The 19,054-nt window shown below is 35.7% G+C and overlaps 1 protein-coding gene across 1 annotated transcript in view; it reads right to left on the reverse strand.

The window, feature by feature from the left end:
• Nucleotides 1-19,054, reverse strand: part of LOC138711651 (tyrosine-protein phosphatase non-receptor type 13-like) — a 279,320-nt gene that overhangs the window by 213,235 nt on the left and 47,031 nt on the right. The gene's annotated exons all lie outside the window — the stretch shown is intronic.

Here is a 19,054-nt window from a genome sequence, read left to right on the forward strand (position 1 = left end):
TTCTTTTACCGGAGTTAAAAAAAAAAGACTTTAAAGTGACATGATATACTGGGTATGAGCACAATACTCCCGCGAGGCACTGTATACACCACCCCTTCATTTCTCCCTCCACAAATATTCTGTGTGTTGAACTCGGTACCATAGCGTTCTAATCAAGGTTGTGTAAAGTAGTGGAATATGGCGAATAAATTGTAGTTTTCGTTTAATTTCCAAGAAACATGGGAACAAGACTATTTTTTTATTATGATAAAGGTAACTCCGCCATAGCTGGTCCCAAGCCCGGTTGAGAAAGGAGGAGGGGAGGAGGATACCTCGTAAAAAATCCTGTGCTCAGCTGATCCGGCTGTTGGTACCCAGTAAGGGTCCTTTCCCCAGGGTAACGGGAGAAAATCACAACGGCGAGAAGTATATCCTGAACGGTGGAAGTGGCGCACTCACTCTCTAGAGCAGGTGTCCTCAACTGACCGTGGCGCTAGTTACGTGCAGCGTCTCGCCTGCAGCGATGTCTGTGCAGACGCACGGACACAGTTCGTTCTCTGTAGTACACAGTGGCGGACCAGACATGTCAGAAGAAGCGATGTCCGATACACCATCCACGCTATTGAATTTGTTATTATGGGAAGCCATTTATATCCGCTGAAAAATCGGTAGTGCCCACGTGTTTGGTTTGTGGTAAAGTTCTGAATAACAGAAGGAATTTCAACTCACAACGATATTATTTGTCCTATCACTCAAATGATTATGAAAAATATAAGGGAGAAGAACGAACTGCTCTCATCCAAAAATTACTAATAACTAACGTGTATAATAATAATAATAATAATAATAATAATAATAAACTAAATATTAAACATTATTTCTCTAACTCTATAGGTACAAAAGTAACTAATTTTTGCAATTCGTTTCTTAAAGTAAGTTTAATAAGCTCATTTGGCATTTACTATGTTTCTAGAAAGGAAAAATGTTTGTTAAGTTTTGTTCCAATTTAACTTAAATTGTTATTTTTCACTCTAACAACAATGCATCACTAAGCCTCAAGGCATTTACTCTATTTATTGTATCATGGTACTCTTTGTCAATGGCAACCTGTAGTGGTTACAGGAAGAAATAAATAAATAATAATAATAATAAATACAGGGAAACAATTCTCTTATATAGACTGTAGTTTGATGGAGAATAAGTATTAAATATAGTTTATTAATGTTTATTAGTTTATATTTGTGGTCTTTATTTTTATTTAGCTTACGGTTGTTGAAAGAAGGAGTAATGTATGTTAAACATAAAATTGAATAAACTGTTTCTAGCTTTAGGAACAAAATGGGTCGTTAAACTCAGTGTATTATTTGGCTGATTTCAGCATATTTAATGTGCTCGGTTTGTTTACTAATTTGTCAGAAAAAAAGTTAATGATTGCATGTTTTAAATTCTTTAAGTTCTAGAATAAATTTTATTACGTATGTTTCAAACAGAAACACATGGGATAGTGCATAACCAATAGGCTATAAGAGTATAAGGAATACGAACAACTCTCATTGACTGTACTGGTAGACCGCCACTGGACCCGGTTTCAACTATCATCCCTTCCCTGATCCTGCACAGCGACTGATTCACTCGTAAACTTGTGCACTGTGCAGCTCCTACTAGCACGACTGTGCGGTCGGTTGACGACGCCTGCTCTAGAGGTTAAAATTCCGTGTTGTTTGGGTAAAGGGAGATAAATGATAAAAATGAGTTCGGAGATAAATGAAAATTAAACTTGGAAACTTTATTGCAAATAATTTTCTACATAAATAAAACACATCAACTGCTAGTATTCTTTTGATTTTTGAACACTCCCTTGTATAATTTAACTTGTGTGTTCATCTGGGGAAGGAAATTCCATCTGCACAAAAAAATGACATCCCCCTTTACCCTAACACCACAGAATTTGAGAACCCATATCCGGGGTAACATGGATGAAGACCCCAACGCGCAACGGTAGTATTTCAAGCGGAAGGAGATCCCTCTCCTTGGGGTTAATACAAGAGAAAAGCGAGTCCGGAACCTCTAAGGCGGCAATCCTGCCATCGGTCTTACACAGCAGTAGGCAGGTTCCCTGCTATGAGGAAATCTAAACAAATTCAATCTACCCAATTGAAAGTAACTGGATGCATCACCTAGATAGGATGGAGGAAGAGCGCTTCCCGAAGACAGCTTTCCAATATTGTCCAAAAGGAAGAAGAGATGTAGGTCGTCCGAGACTTCGACGGAGGCAACAGTTCTAATTATTGGGGACGAAACGGGTCGATAGGCCCATGTCGTGTTGCTGCTGTCGCTGCTGCTGATGATGACGATGATGATGATGATGATGATGATGAATAAAGGTAAAGCTCAATGCCTCATCTGTTCAGTTGAGATTTATGCAGGGTATTTCTGAGGTGGTGCTACAAACTTTCAGGGATGATGGAGAAGGGCACATGTATCAATATGAGATAAGGAACCCTGATCCAGAAATGACAGAGTCGAAAGTTATAAGCAAAAATAGTTGTGTGGAAATGGAATTCTAATTTGGCACCACGAGCTCTCCTTCCCTTAACCTTTGGAACAGTCGTGGAAAGATGGTATGGACCGGATGTCTCCTACGTGGGTACTTGTCCCGATACAATCTGTGACCTTGTCTACTGTTCCCATTGGCTCATCCGTATTCGAAAATCAGGTCTGCTTATTCCGCTCTCGTGTACTCCTCCATTTCACTAGGACTGAACGACTGGACACTGCAACTTGTACACATACAAGATAATGTGGAGATTTTTTTTTGTATATAGTTACTAGTTGAAGGAGCAAATTGGTATTCACATTAAATTAAAAAAAATGTTACCTACAAGTAAATAGAAAATAGCCCCTGGACCTTATACTAACTACATACATTACAAAATCGTTCTTAGATCTCCATTTTGTTATTTTTAGCATTCTACAGTATATTGTATAGGCCTATACTATACGTAGTCACATCAATCATAATATCATTAAAGGGAGGATTTATGAGATTCTTTTGGGAAATTATGATCAAGTGTTTGAGCCCACCCAATGTTTTTAAAAAGTTGGCGCCACTGCTCTGGCACCAGTGCGGCAAAGTGATGAACTTTCTTGATGATATACCTTGCATCAAAAGAGTTAAATTCCCCTGGTAGTAGTTAAGGCTGGTTCACAATAAACCGGAAACGAGAATCGGAACGGAAACGAAAACGGTAAAACTGTTAAAATGTATACATTTAAATGTGAGCATTCACAATTAACGAAAAGCTTGCCAGAGCCCGAGATCGGGAACGGAGAGTTGGCCAAGTTTCAATTTTGGCGTTCACGTTTCCGATCACAGCCCACTAGATTCATTCTATTGCCATCTAAAAGTTATTTTGTCGTCGTATATTTTGTAGCAAGAAGACCGTGTCATAACCTATGCATTATTTTGTTCTGTGCTGTGCATCATGGAGCAAGTTTTATTTGATGAGATTCTAATATTGAGTGTTGAGGAAAATCCTCATATATACGATAAGCGGCGCGCCTCGTATAAAGATGAGAAAATGAAGGAGAATACGTGGCTTTCAATAGCTGCATCTTTGAACACCGATCGGAAGCGAATCATATTTTATTACTGTATTGGTTGTATTACACACTACATATTCATGCTTCAATTCAATAACTACTGTTGTGTTCATTTTTGTTCTATTACAAATGTTTCTTCTCTAATTATTTTACGTTATGGTAGACTTAAAATAGGTTGTGATAATAAAGATGCATGGGCATATTTATAGTACCGTACCTAATGAAATGTTTCAGTTGAAATTTCGAAGTTGTTTAACCTGTGTTTATGTTGGCTGCCTTGTACTCATGAGAGAACGCCATTGGTCAAATATACACAAATAACATCAGAATGCGTAATATCGACTTTACATATCGTTATTGACTTACATATCGATATGCATAATCGTCTACGTTCTCGGTTTATTGTGAATCAAAAATGTTCATATTCACGTCCTCTGCTTTTCGTTTTCATTCTGGTTCTCGTTCCCGGTTTATTGTGAACCAGCCTTTAGTCGGATTATACACACGCCTTACCCTACCCTACGCTAACCTATTTCTCTCTCAGGGATATTTTTCCAATAAAATCGAAGTGTAACAGTTGCTGGACGGCACACACTACGTGCTTTCTTAGGTTTAGTTTAACTTCTGCACTTCTTCCAGACTGTAATTACTTCGGATTTAATTTGTTCCTTCAACTTCCAGTGTGGGTGCATGTCGAACATGAGTGTAAAAGACTTCAAAGAGTAAGGGATTAAAAAGACGAAGCGACGTAACCACCTCCCACGCGAGACACTTCCACGTGGAAAGTCCGCCGGAGCAATGTCAGTGCTGGAATTGAGTAACTATACATACACAACGTTAGTTTATCTGTATTCCGCAATCACAACCAATTTATTGTGTAAACAGTTCCACAGAACGATCTAAAGGTAATTAATGCAATGAAAGTCTTGAGTGAATACAAATTCTAGCCGATCGGACATAAATGGTAGTTTCCTATGGATTGAAAATTCACAGAATGAAGTACACAAGTTCGGATACTTTGCAAACCACAATTGAGGCGGTAGCCGGAAAACGGGCCCATAGGTCTTATAGGCCCTTTTTCGGGAGAATGTTTAATTCGATTCTCCGTTTTAAAATTTACTTGCTTACGTAGTTTCGTTTCAATATCTTGTAAACAGAGAGCAGGGTAGCTATTGAATGAACCCATGCACCCTTGAGTAGTAGTGGAATTCAATAAACATCAGTGAAGATTATCCTCAAAGTGAGTGTGAGTCCATCCAGGATGTGCACGAAAGTGTAAACTGCACTCTGAAGATAAACTTTGAAGTGAATGTGAATCCATTCTAGATTAATACTAAATAATCTGTAATCTGTATTCTGTACCCAATAGATACTTTATTTTCACGTATTCGGTACAATTTATGACGTAACTATGAGATATAGCCTATGTCACAAAATTTAATAGACTATAATTTTACTAAAATGATCATGAACTTGTAAACATCTGTAATGTGCTGATGTTTAATTTCTGCTAAAATACAATCATATTGAAAGTATTTTGATAAAATAAACTTGTTCTCTGGAAAAGGGCCTATCAAATGCTTCAATAATATACATATATATATATATATATATATATATATATATAATTAAAATAAAGTTATGGTTTATTTAACGACGCTCGCAAATACCGAGGTTATATCAGCGTCGCCGGTGTGCCGGAATTTTGTCCCGCAGGAGTTCTTTTACATGCCAGTAAATCTACTGACATGAGCCTGTCGCATTTAAGTACACTTAAATGCCATCGACCTGGGCCGGGATCGAACCCGCAACCTCGAGCACAGAAGGCCAGCGCTATACCGACTAGCTATCCAGGCCGACTATATATATTAAAAGTAGTATGACATAGTAAAAGTGTAATAGGCCTAGTCATCATAATACACTGCTCTCTTAAATTGGCCGTGCATATAAGGAATTGAAATACGGGCTTTCCTATAACACGTTATGAAATGTTTCATATAAAATAATTTTTATCTCGAAAAGGAAGCAAAAACGAGCAAAATTGTATTAAACATTTTGTGTGAAATATCTCAAAGAATAAACTCCTGAAATTAATGACATTACTTACGATTCACTCTTTATATTCAATAAATAAATATATAAGTAATTAATAAAATAAATAAATAAATAAATAAATAAATAAATAAATGAAAATAATAATTAATAGTGCAACCCATAAACTGCAATCAATTTTTTTCACTCTCAGCGATATTCATAATCCTCATAAATAAGAAGCAATGTCATAAAATGTAAATACTGTATCTCAATAACACCCACCCGAGAACATGAGCGTTTCACGTAATAAAGGGATCCGATAAATCCTTTGTCACTTTTATATGTATGTTTTCGAATGCCCCATTTTCGTTATTACAGTCTCACGTACAATGCATTTTCTTAGAGTCTCAGTATTGGGATGCTAACTGTAAAACTGTCGGTTCCTATGGGGAAAACCTAATGAACAATTTATAGCGCTTCTAGGAAGCGAGTCCCATACCTGCCAAGCTAAAGACATGTGAATTACGCTCTCCGTGGAATAGACGCGTCTTTGTGGTGAGATGTGCAATCACTTGGGGACAATTTTACCGTTGCTTTGCGATTGGAATATATGGGTCATACATACATTACTATGATTAAAAACGCATTTCAACAATGGTGAGGATCTTCCATTATTGTGATTAAGGAGCGAATATCCTCGAGTGTATCATGGCTGACGTCTCAAAAAGTATATTTCTGTGGTGCGGTTGGAACGTGGGCGTCTTTTACATTTCAGTGAAGTCAAGTAACCTTTTCAGCTATGCGAGAGCCTTCCTTAAAGTCGGATCTGCAGAATAAAACAGAGAAATGAGACGCAAGGGAAAATGGCATTAAGCACAGCCAACACGTTGTGAAATAGACGAGAAAAAAGGAAGTCAATCTGCTCTTAAGAAATAAGAGGATATATATTCCAGCCGTGGAGTAAGGAATAACCAAGGTCGTGGTTTTGATTCTCGCTTCGGCATTTGTTGTCTGTACTGTGTTGTACAGGGACATCACTTTATTTTTACCAACATTTTTAACATTAACCTGGCTATACTCGGAAACACTGTTGCCCCCTTCCATTACAGGAGTTTGATGTTACTAGTGCAATATGTAAACAAATCATTTTACTAGGTATAGGAGGAGAGAAAAGTAGTGTATCCATTTATGTTGTAGGGAAATGCGATATTACGATTTTCAGTTTGATCATCACTTTTACGGAATTTATCAAAATACAGTAGAGTAGTAACATTTTTTTTTTCAAAAACTCAACTTTTCAGGCGGCTATGTTCGTTATGTAATGTCTACTTTAATTAGCATATTAATTATTGATGTTAACATACAATATAGAGAGTGCATTTAAATTGGGGTGTCATAAGTAAAGGGCCATAAGTGCACTTAAGTTACTTTTGAGAAAATGGGGTTTAATTATTTAAGCTTTCGTAAAATCGGTGAAATTTTTATTTAAATTTTAATGTGTGATGCGATTAAAATATCCCTTTGCCACTAAAATTTTAGATACTTTTGCTTACACTGGATAACTCATGTTATTACAAATGATACTAGCATTCCTTTGCTTCTAGCCACCTCAATTCAAAAAAAGCTAATCTGAATTTTTAAACAAGTTGCTGAAAATGGTTGCTGTTCATTACAATGCAGGCTTCAATTCTTTACGCATATTATTAAAAACATTTTGAAGCATATTCTCTGAAATTGAATTTATCATTTCTTGAATATAATTTTTAGTACGATATTATTAATATAGGTTCTTTCTTCTATAGAAAAAAGGCATATTATATTTATGAAACACACTATACACTGCAGTGTTTACTTCACTGCTTGAAGACTTCGAATGCAACAGTGTGTAAGTTTGTGTGTCTGACGGGAGCAAGGACATTAGTGAAGGGGTGGGAGTGAAGTACATTCAGAAATGCAGGTACAATAAAAATGCAAGTAAAAATAAAATGATGTCCCTGTATTACCATGTGAAATTCATATGCGAAATATCGTAATATGTAAATTACAAGAAACGGAGGCAGTGGAGCCACTTTGGAATTTTATTTCACTCATTGCAATCTAAGGACATGCAGACAGTACCACAACAATAAAAAAGTATGCGTTATTAAACACATTGTTCCGTACTACTACGAGATTGTAAAATCATCATCATCATCATCATCATCATCATCATCATCGTCGTCGTCGTCGTCATCATCGTCATCGTCATCGTCGTCGACGTCGTCATTCATTACGAGTGTAACATAGACCCACCGTCTGTGATGAACTCTGGATGGTCTCTGACGAACTAAATGCTCTGTTTCTCAGCATTAGCGACATCTACATATATGATACGGGCTATTCCATATGAAATCGATCAGTAAAAAACCTCGCATTTTTTATACTATAATTTTTTCCCCTACTTATACAAGATGCTGAGGGGAGTGCATTTTCAAAAATATACTATCCAAAGTCAAACGGTTTTCGTATTACTGAGCGACAAATTTAGCGTATTTTAGAAAAACAAGCCTCTTTCAGCGCTCAGAACTAGAACCATTTACTGCAGAACATTGAACGAGAGCTTATTTTGAAGCTGACATTTGGTAGGTTATGTTAAGAAGTTATCTTTATTTTTATTGTATACAGAGAGACAGATAATCTGATTTTACTTGCTTTTAGGCTTTTTGGCCATTTGTAAAAATGTAAAAAAATATTGAGAAAAAACCTTGCATTATTAAGAGGGATTCGGCATTGTTTGCTTAGTGGTACAGCAATAAGTTTCGAGGGTATTAAATAGATTATTTTCACACGCCTAGACTTGAACGCACACACTGGCCGAGAGCTGAAGATAAGCGAGCGTTGGGCGTCATTTTACTCCTGTGTTTATGAAAACCTGTGATAAAGCTAGCACAGCCATGCGCTGCTAGACGACACATCATATGTTTGTCTCCTGGCCTTGCTTGTTTCGGGGCTAGCTCCCGTCTCACAGCCAGCTGGTTACTTCACGCGCGTACTATTTATTTTCTTTATTTGATATTTTCAATACTTTCTTATCAACACACCATCAGTAAAAAATGTGTTTATTTGTACTTTTAATGCGGAATCTAACTATATATTTTTAAAATATTTTTTCCTAGCCAGAGACGTCTTAATGAGGAAAAATCTAAATTTCTTCAATTCCATAAAAAGTAAGAAAATCTGTTTATATGTCAATATAAACTTTAATTTCTCAGCATCAAAATAAACCATGATTTTGATCATTGGGTGAAAGGGTTTCGGAGCTACAAGAGTTTAAAGTTGCTAATTTTATGAAAATACGATAAATTTAAATATTTTTAATTTAAACACTATGAAGTGCTGATGCCTCAAACTTTGCACAAAGCATTGTATCATCACAGTTCTCTACGTACAAAAAAAGTTTCATTGTATTTAGAAAATTTAGGTCAATTTTCTCTATATTTCGGTCGATTTGAGTTGGAATAGCCCATACGCTCGTACAGTCGAGGCGAATAACGGCACATTACAGAAGATAATTCAGCATTCTACTTGCCGGCTGGCTTGGCTTCTGTTTAAACGTTCTTATGTACAACAGAAAGTCTTTGTTGTCTGAGAATTTGTAAACATATTTAGTAATTTATTGCAACTTCAATTTCAGAAAAAAAAATTAAGTCACAGATTTTTAACTTTCTTGTGTAGAATAGAATAATTTTATTGCCTTATTAGAAAATATACTTTTTTTACTCCAATATCAATATACTGAATGAACCGTAAGTAATGTCATTAATTTCAGGGGGTTATTCTTTGAGATAATTCAAACAAAAAGGTTTAATACAATTTTTCTCGTTTTTGCTTCCTTTTGGTGAAATGAGTCCGGGATCTAGCACCGATAGTTACCTAGCATTTGCTCAAATTGGGTTGAGAGAAAACCCCGGAAAAAACCTCAACCAAGTGACTTGTTTTGCGATTAGACGCGCTAACCGTTATTCCACTGGTATGAACTAAATTATTTTAATAATTTATTATCATAATACACTGCTCTCTTAAATTGGCTGAGCATATTGAGATTACAAACAATAAAACACGCTATGAAATGTTTCATCTAAAACAATTTTTATCTCGAAAAGGAAGCAAAAAATGAGCAAAATTGTAATAAAGTTTTTGTTTGAAATATCTCAAAGAATAACCCCCTGAACTTAACGATATTACTTACAGTTCATCTTGTATGTAAATTTACTTTTACTTTTCCAAGAATACTTCCGAGCACAAGCTTTGGCTTTTTCGAGTGTTATCTAATTATAAATTATGTAATTTTAATTTTTTAAAAGAGCTCAATAAGTTTCTTATTTATTTACTAGCCGTACCCGTGCGCTCCGCTGCACTTGTTAGAAATAAATATAAAGTAATTACATAATTAAAATAGGACGTTTGATCCAGGGAACATTCGTGTTTGATAGAAGGATAAATCGTTAATATGTTACTTAATTTAAATTGTATTTAAATAATTAAAATGCGATCATTTGGTCCAGAGAGCACTCAGAAGTTACTGTAATAACATTATAGCATTATGTCCATCTAGAGAAACTACACTTTCCAATGGTTAAATAATAATTAATTATACAAATCGGTTAATTTAGCTTTCGATATTACTTCATACAAACACAGAAACATCCTCTGTAGGCTATGTTTCATAGCTTTCGATTGTTGTTGTCCAAGGCCCCTTATAGACGTAGTCATTTGTTTTTCATTTCATTACACCGCCTTAGATAGCATTGTATTTTAATTTTAAAACTCATTTATCTCACTAAATATCAGTCCTATCAAAATTTTGCAAAGAATAAAACTTATCGGAAATCATTTTTAAAGAAACTTTTGTTATGCAACATATTTCACAAACATCAATAATAAGCGAGATATTTCGATTTATTTAATTCAGGCCCCCTTATAACCCCCCCCCCTTTTAAATAACGTATTTTGAATGTCATATAGCCTAAAAGCTAAGATATAACGAACTTAATTTATATTCCAATTTTCATATAAATCGGTTCAGCCATTATCACGTGAAAAGGTAACAAACATCCAGATAGACAGACAGACATACAAGTAAAAATTTCAAAAAAGCGATTTTCGGTTTCAGGGTGGTTAATTATATATGTTAGGACCAATTATTTTTGGAAAATCGAAAATTACCAGAAAAATTTCGGCTACAGATTTATTATTAGTATAGATTATTTATATTTTCATTAATAAAATGTGAAAATAGAACAAACAAAGAAAAAACTTTCAAATTCAATATTTCTGATATAATATTCTTTACCTCCTGTGTATAGATATACAGAGTGGAAGTGAATGAAAGACCCTGTAGCTTTTCAGAACGAATAGTTCATGTTGTATGTAACAAAAAAGTGTACTACAATATTAAAAGAAAATTCATAGTTTTCTCAGAAAAAAATAGGTTTTATCCCAAATGATTAACACCCTCTTATTCGGTAACCATTGCGAGTAGGATCATAATTTTTGTCCATATCGAAAGAAAATGTAGTAATGAATCTTTTATTCTTCTGGCGTATTTCCATAGCGTGGACGGTTTTCGTATAAATTTAATTTAAAAGTCACTAATTTTAAGCCACTAAACAATGTGAACAGGTTGCAACACTGCCAGTGAGGGAGATGTTCAACAAGGACAGGCTTGTCAAGGCTATTCGCGACTACGAGAGGGTTGTCTCTCGCGTAGCAATTGTAGCAGCTGTCTCCTATAAAAATAATCTATCACGAACTACAACCTTGAGATACTTACAAATGTTACAACGTTCTTACGTTGAAATGTTAAATTTATTATACTATACGTAAAGTCCAAAACTCTGTGTACAGTATGTTCTTATTGAAATAGATTCAAAACGAGGTTTACTCCGAAACTGTAATATTAGACATGCTTATTGAAAAATATTGAATTAGTTAATTACACAATATTATATTATTTTTCCCCTCACATAATGAATAATACATTCTAAACTATTACTCTTTTTAATATTTTGAAACATGGAAAACAGGTTCATAAACATTCGATTTTTTAAAGCACTGAAATTAAATTATCTTACGCTTCAAATACTGTACAGCAAATATCTACTTCGTAGGTATTGTACAACATGTAATTGTGCTTAAAAAATCTTTCGGTATTCACAAATTATCAAGGTTGTACTTTTTGATTCCACCAGAAAGCTTTATTACAACATTACAATAATGATACACCTTAAAAAAGTATACTCAATCAATAGCAAAACTAAAACAAAACAATACAACTTATGCTTTTAGCATGTTACTATGACAAGAGATTAACAACTTAACGTCAAGCAATCGAACTCTCAGTTGACCTGTCAATCATCTGGCCACTGTAGAAAATACGAACCACGGTTATGGCAAATGCCATCTATGGCTCACTTTAACATATCTGGCCTAGGGAAAAAGACCTGAGTTTGTTGATCTCTTACATCTGTATTACGGAAAGAAGGAAGACGGGTGTGTTAGCGGCGATGTTGCCAGACTGCTGAAACTTCCAACTTAATTTTCTAATTAACCGTGCATTTAATCACAAAACGTAATATAGGTTTACTGTTTATATAAGTGCACCCTATCGTCTCTTTCAATCTACAGAGTTATTTCACTTGCATCCTGTATAAAAGGTAAAGGTTTTCCTTTAGACTTCATAAAGGCGAATGGTGATCATGGAGGTAGAGCTCCATGTTTTCTTTTCCTCTGCACTACAATGAGGTGGTGTGGCCGGCACCACGCTCCAACTGTCTTTCCGGTACTAAATTTGACGAGAGGGTTAGTGGGCTCCGGGGCCGATCTGCAAGTTTGGCTACTAGAAATACGCCGTTACCACCCGGAATGAACTCGGGACTTTCCAGTTTGTAGCCAGTTGCTCTATCAATTCGGCCGCCTAAGGGGGAAGTATATGCTCTCCCTTTAATGCCTTCCTGATTGAGATAACATCAGAAGCCGTTAATAATGTAAACACCTGCAGAATGAAATTAAAACTTCGCCGGTGCTGTAATGGACAAGCTCAAAGTCCAACATCATCTACTGCTATATTTGCTTTAACTGTAATAATTAAAAAGTTACTTGATTTTTAAAAAGCTGGAGAGGACTTTATAACGAGTCAGCTGTACGGTATAAAGGCGGATCTACAGACTTTTAGATTAAAGTACTTTCGCTTACTTCGCTAAATGTATGCAGAATTACTAAACTGTTTGGTCTAGTATCTCATTTCTTTGGCCTCCGTCTCAGCTACTCGGCGAATTCATTTTCTTCGGGTCACATACAAAGAAACGTGGGATTATGAGGAGATATATTCAACTCTGATAGGCATTTCGGAAGCTTCAGCGATCTTGAAACAAGAGAGGCTGCGTCGTTCTGCTCCATGCAGCAACTAAAAAGAATAGCACTGCAACAACCGTCGTTCTTTGTTGGAAGTCTTGCTACTTCACGAGTCGCATTTGAATATCCTACATAAAGATCCGCAGCGGAGAAGATGGGATCTCGCGGAGGTGGGCGAACTCACAAATACAAAGTTGCTTCATCTCCTGGTGTATTCCCTATCTTTTTCGGGAGTATTACGTAGCGAAAAGTGTGTCAAAGTCAAGCACCAATTTTATACGCTACTCACTGAGTGCGAAATTGTTGAATATCAGTGAACAACACATGCAGTTATATTACGCTGACATAACGCAATATACTGTCGTAAGTGGGGCTCTGATTTCTAGGTAAATAAATATTTCGTTTACTAATCTGTAAGATTTCCAAATTGAAATGGAAGTTCAAGTTGTGACCTTACTTACTTACAAATAGCTTTTAAGAAACCCGGAAGTTCATTGCCGCCCTCACATAAGCCCGCCATCGGTCCCTATCCTGTGCAAGATTAATCCAGTTTCTATCATTATATCCCACCTCACTCAAATCCATTTTAATATTATCCTCCCAGCTACGGCTCGGCCTCCCCAAAGGTCTTTTTCCCTCTGGCCTCCCAACTAACACTCTATATGTATTTCTGGATTCGCCCATACGGGCTACATGCCTTGCCCATCTCAAACGTCTGGATTTAATGTTTCTAATTATGTCAGGTGAAGAATACAATGCGTGCAGTTCTGCGTTGTGTAACTTTCTCCATTCTCCTGTAACTTCATTCCTTTTTGTCCCAAATATTTTCCTAAGAACCATATTCTCAAACACCCTTAATCTCTGCTCCTCTCTCAAAGTGACAGTCCAAGTTTCACAATCAAACAGAACAACCGGTAATATAACTGTTTTATAAATTCTAACTTTCAGATTTTTTGACAGCAGACTAGATGACAAAAGTTTCTCAACCGAATAACAACACGCATTTCCCATATTTCATATTTATTCTGCGTTTAAATTATTATTATTATTATTATTATAATTTTATTACTATTATTATTATTATTATTATATTGTTATTATTATTATTATTATTATTATTATTATTACATTCAGGTCAGATTTTTTCTTAAAAATAAAGTGTATTTTCTAGGTTTTGAAACATATTTCTTAGGTTTGAAACGCATAAAAAATACTTTCCATTTTTAAACACCTAAACATCTTAGCCCTAGTCATAACTATAATTGAGTGTTCAGACCTTTAGCCGTGACGCAAGTGGTCCGAGTTCGAATCCCGGCAAGACCTGGGATACTTCGTTAAAAGATTTTAGTGACAGCAATTGGGGAATTTTTTCGTGGTTCTGCCGTTTCCCCATTCCCCATATTAGGTATCTACATCATTCCGTCAACATTTCTCCATTCCGATATCATTCCATAGCATTCTTCGAACGCCAGCTGGCGACGCACGGAGGTGATTGACCCAGGGATGAGTGGGGTTGCCTGCTCGAAACCTGGGTACACAGGAAGCCTTAGTGTAGTCAGCTGGTGTGGGTTTAGGAATGCGTCTAGCTCGAAGTTAAAGCGCAACAGATCTTGAAAGTTCGCAGTGCTAGGTCATAGTGCTTCCTCCCGAAATTAAATTAAATTCAATGATTGAATATTTGCAGTTGTTTTTGTTTAAACTGATCATTTTTAGCTATATGGAAAATGATCTTTCGTTGGTTTAGGGAATTTTCCGTAAATGATAAATATTCCGCGATATTTGACTGCAACTATTTGACAGACAAGCTGTTACTGCAGTCACTGACAGGGCTGCATGAAATCTTCCGCCTTCCTGTTTCTCGGTTAAGAAGAAAATTTTCCAATATTAAACAAACGACCGCCTTCCTTAATTTAGGCCTACAGCGAGCACTATATTTCGCGGACGACGCACTGAAAAATTCCATTATTTCATTAATTTTAATGAAGAAATCTGTGTCAACCAGCACATAAACATGAATAAAATTCATGATTACAACACAACATAAGCTTCCGTCCAGCACTTGCTCAGCGTTTGGAGATGACCTATGAATATAAAATAGTGGACAGCTACAGCGTCGGGCTAGAGCATGCGCTTTCCGTTGAAGCGTGTTATTCTATTGCAGGCATTAACGTAAAATTTTTAAGGAATAAAATCATGCTGGTGTGCGTTCGAAATCCTTTTTATCTCACACTTCAGTGAGTCTGTGTGGGCTCTTACCGGATTGCAGTTCAGACAGCCAGCCTAATTTCAAGGATCTTCATGGCTCATTGTCTTCCACTTTTAAATTTCCGCTCTTGCTCATTAATTCATTAATTCGATCAGTCATTCGTTCGTTAGATCGCTTATTCCTTCTTTCGCTCATTAATACATTCGTTTTTTGTTTGATAATTTATTTATTCGTACAGTAATCAAATCCTCCTTCCGATCATTTCTACTTTTGTTCATTCGATTATTCATTTCATTTTTCAATCATTCACTCGAGTGTTCGTTCTTTGTTTTATCATTCGTTTGTTCACTACTTCGACCATTCATATGCTCGTTCTTTTAATTGTTGATTCTATCTTTGTTGACTATTTACTCTTTCGTTCTATCGTTAATTCATTCGGTGTTCAATCATTCATCCGGTTTTTTGATTGATCATCGTTAATTAATTAATCCATTATTCTTTCGATTACTCATTCATTTTATGCTTGATCATTCATTCATTCCTTCTTTGTTCGATCATTCGTTCGTTTTATAATTCATTCACTCATTCATCTTCGTTCATTCGCTTGATGATTCACACATTCATTAATTCGTTTTTGTTCGATCATTCATCCGTTCTTTATTCAATCATTAATTTCTTCGATCGATCATTCGTTGGTTTTATCATTCATTCATTCGATCATTAATTCATCTGTTGAACCATTCATTCTTTTCTCGTTCGTTCGTCTGATCATTCATTCGTTCTTTGTTCGATCATTCATCCGTTCCACATGTAATGATAGTCATTCCTACGATCGATTATTCGTTCGTTTTATTATTTATTCGATCATTAACTCATCCGTTAAACCATTCGTTCTTTTCTCGTTCGTTCGTCTGATCATTCATTCGTTCTTTGTTCGATCATTCATCCGTTCCTCATGTAATAATAGCCATTCCTACGATCGATCATTCGTTCGTTTTATTATTTATTCGATCATTAACTCATCCGTTACACTATTCGTTCTTTTCTCGTTCGTTCCTCTGATCATTCATTCGTTCTTTGTTCGATAATTCATCCATTCCTCATGCAATCATATTCATTCTATCGATCTATCATTCGTTCATTCCTTCGATCCATTATTCGTTTTATCATTTATCGATTCATTCGATCATTTGAACCATTCGTTCTCTTCTCGTTCGTTCGTTTGTCTGATTCATTCATTCTTCATTCAAACATTAATTCTTTCGATCGATCATTCGTTCGTTTTATCATTCATTTATTCGTTCTTTACTCATTTATTCGTTCTTTACTCATTTATTCATTCGTCTTTTGTTCGAACACATCCGTTTCTTGTTCGATATTTATTCATTTGTTCGAACACACTCACTCATTCGACTCTTCATTCGTTTTTTGCTCTACAACTCATTAGTTCTTTAATCGATTTTCGATAATTCATTCGTTCCTTGATCGATTATTCACTTGTTCGATCATTCATTCGTTATGTCCAATCTTTTATCCATTCGTTGCTCGATTATTCATTTGCTATCTAGACCAGTGATTCACTCATGGCATCATTCATTCCTGTTTTGCTCCATCATTCATTCGTTGGTTCGATCATTCATTCTTTGATCGATTATTCAATTGTTCGTTCGATCATTCATTCGTTATGTCCAATCTTTAATCCATTCTTTGCTTGATTATTCATTCGCTCGTTGGATAAATTGATTCACTCAAAGTATCGTTCATTCGTTTTTCCTCAATCATTCACTCATTCATTCGTTTTTTCCTCTAACATTCATTCGTTCTTTGTTTAATAATTCATTCTTTTTTTCACTCGTTGGCTCACCCATTCATTTCGTTCATAATTTCGTTCTGTTATTAATGCATTCGTTCATTCTCTATTGACCCACTACATTTTATTACCCTTATCCAATCCTATTACATAACACTCGGTCACTATGATTACACCCGCCAGTCGGCCAAGTTTCACACCTAATTTATTTTTCTATGTAAAACATCTGCAAAGCTAGAACGGCGAACCAAAATAAAGACGCGCTAATGGAGATCACAGCGTGCTAATACCCTTGCTTGTGTCTTTCGTCTTTCATCCGTAGTTCCGAAGCTTCATTCTTGGTGTCTTCCGTAGTTTTCAATACTACGGAGAACTTGCTTTCTACTGGGGTTATTAACTACTCATAAGGGGATCACCGTAGCCTTCGTATCATCTTATGGCCGCAGCCACTTTAATATGTGCGCGGATAAGCAGACGAGAAGGCGGAGATGGGGTCAGCTACTGCAGTAACTTCCGTTGTGCATTACGAAGCTGAGCTATAATGGAGCCAGCCAGAGTGAACTTTTGGCTTTCTGAGAGTAAAACAGTGAACTTTTGTTTCTCCATTGGTCTGCGTTTCCACAGCAACTCAAGCTGGTCGCTTGGTTTTCTCAAAATTTCCAAGTGCATATTTTTTTCTACGGACCAAAACAGGCGTATTTCTCAGAAAGCAAACGAGAGTCCAGAAGGTCATACATTTGCATACTTTCCTCCAGGGACTACAACCCAGTTGAATTCAATTATAGCGAGAACGGTATCAAATATAGGGTCAAATATTCTGTGGTACCAATTAACTTCTTATAAATAATCTCGTGCTTTTCTACCTTATTTAATGCGGAGATAAACATAAATGCATCTACCTTATAATTATATATCAACATTTCCATGCTGAAATTTCATTGTAATTTTCCAAGATCCAGACTATTTTAAGATTTTCATTTGTTCTTGAGAGATAGTATCTCCGCAACCACTTACATTTCCTATCAACACAATGCCTTAGTCCGCACTGACATACTGTAAGGAGTACAACTGGAAAGATAAGACATACATGCTTGCACTTGCACTTTAAAATAGATGGGAGAACTTTCACAAAAAAAAATACATAATGATATCAGTACAATTGAATAGGCGATTGCAGAAACAGCACATGTCATGAAAACTAAATTTTTCAGTAGGCACAAAAAACGGTATTACTGGTGGTAGACACATCAGACAGAAGCATAATAGATGTGTCGTTTTATACCAAATTTATTGCAATCTAATGAATTGTTAATGAACTAAATCAATATATATATATATATATATATATTAGCTTGACATGTGCTGTTTCTGCAAGGAATCAAAATTGTAGTATAATAATTTCAGTTCAACTAAAGTTTATTTGTCAAATTAGGGATATAATATATGCAAAGGCCTACTGTGTACTTAATACATAAGTTTAGCATATAAATGAACTTATTTTCCACAATAGGTCACTGAAGAATATTATTGTAAAATTCTTGGTATTCATGTGGTATGTAACGCATTAGTTTGCGTATATCGTCGAGCTTCTCTCTTTGAATTGGCACGATTTTGTCTGAATATGGCAATGAAGAAGGTAAACATGGTATTCTCCTTTGTACTTGCGAGCAAACATTCTCATGGAGGTAGATAAAAAAATTAATCTTTTTTCTTCCATAATTTTAATAATGTCAAAAGAAGTTTCTCTGGGGTCGTTTACAGAAAGAGAACAAAATTTCATGGAAAGTTTTATTGGAACATATAGCAATTGTTGAGCTATTTTTCAACCTATTCACCACCAAAATTGAGACATTTGTCATTCAGTGGGATCAATTTTTCTATCCTTGTGTCGTAGATGTCTGAGTCTGGAATCGGAACCAATGTGTCGGCACATGTCTTTGATATGAGTTGTTTCTGCGCGCTTCCAGGATTTCACAGATATCCAAATTTGAGACAGCTATTCTGACATATGTGGTTTCTGCATGGAATGA

Source organism: Periplaneta americana, chromosome 13 (assembly GCF_040183065.1).
Source record: "Periplaneta americana isolate PAMFEO1 chromosome 13, P.americana_PAMFEO1_priV1, whole genome shotgun sequence".
NCBI classification, from domain to species: Eukaryota; Metazoa; Arthropoda; class Insecta; order Blattodea; family Blattidae; genus Periplaneta; species Periplaneta americana.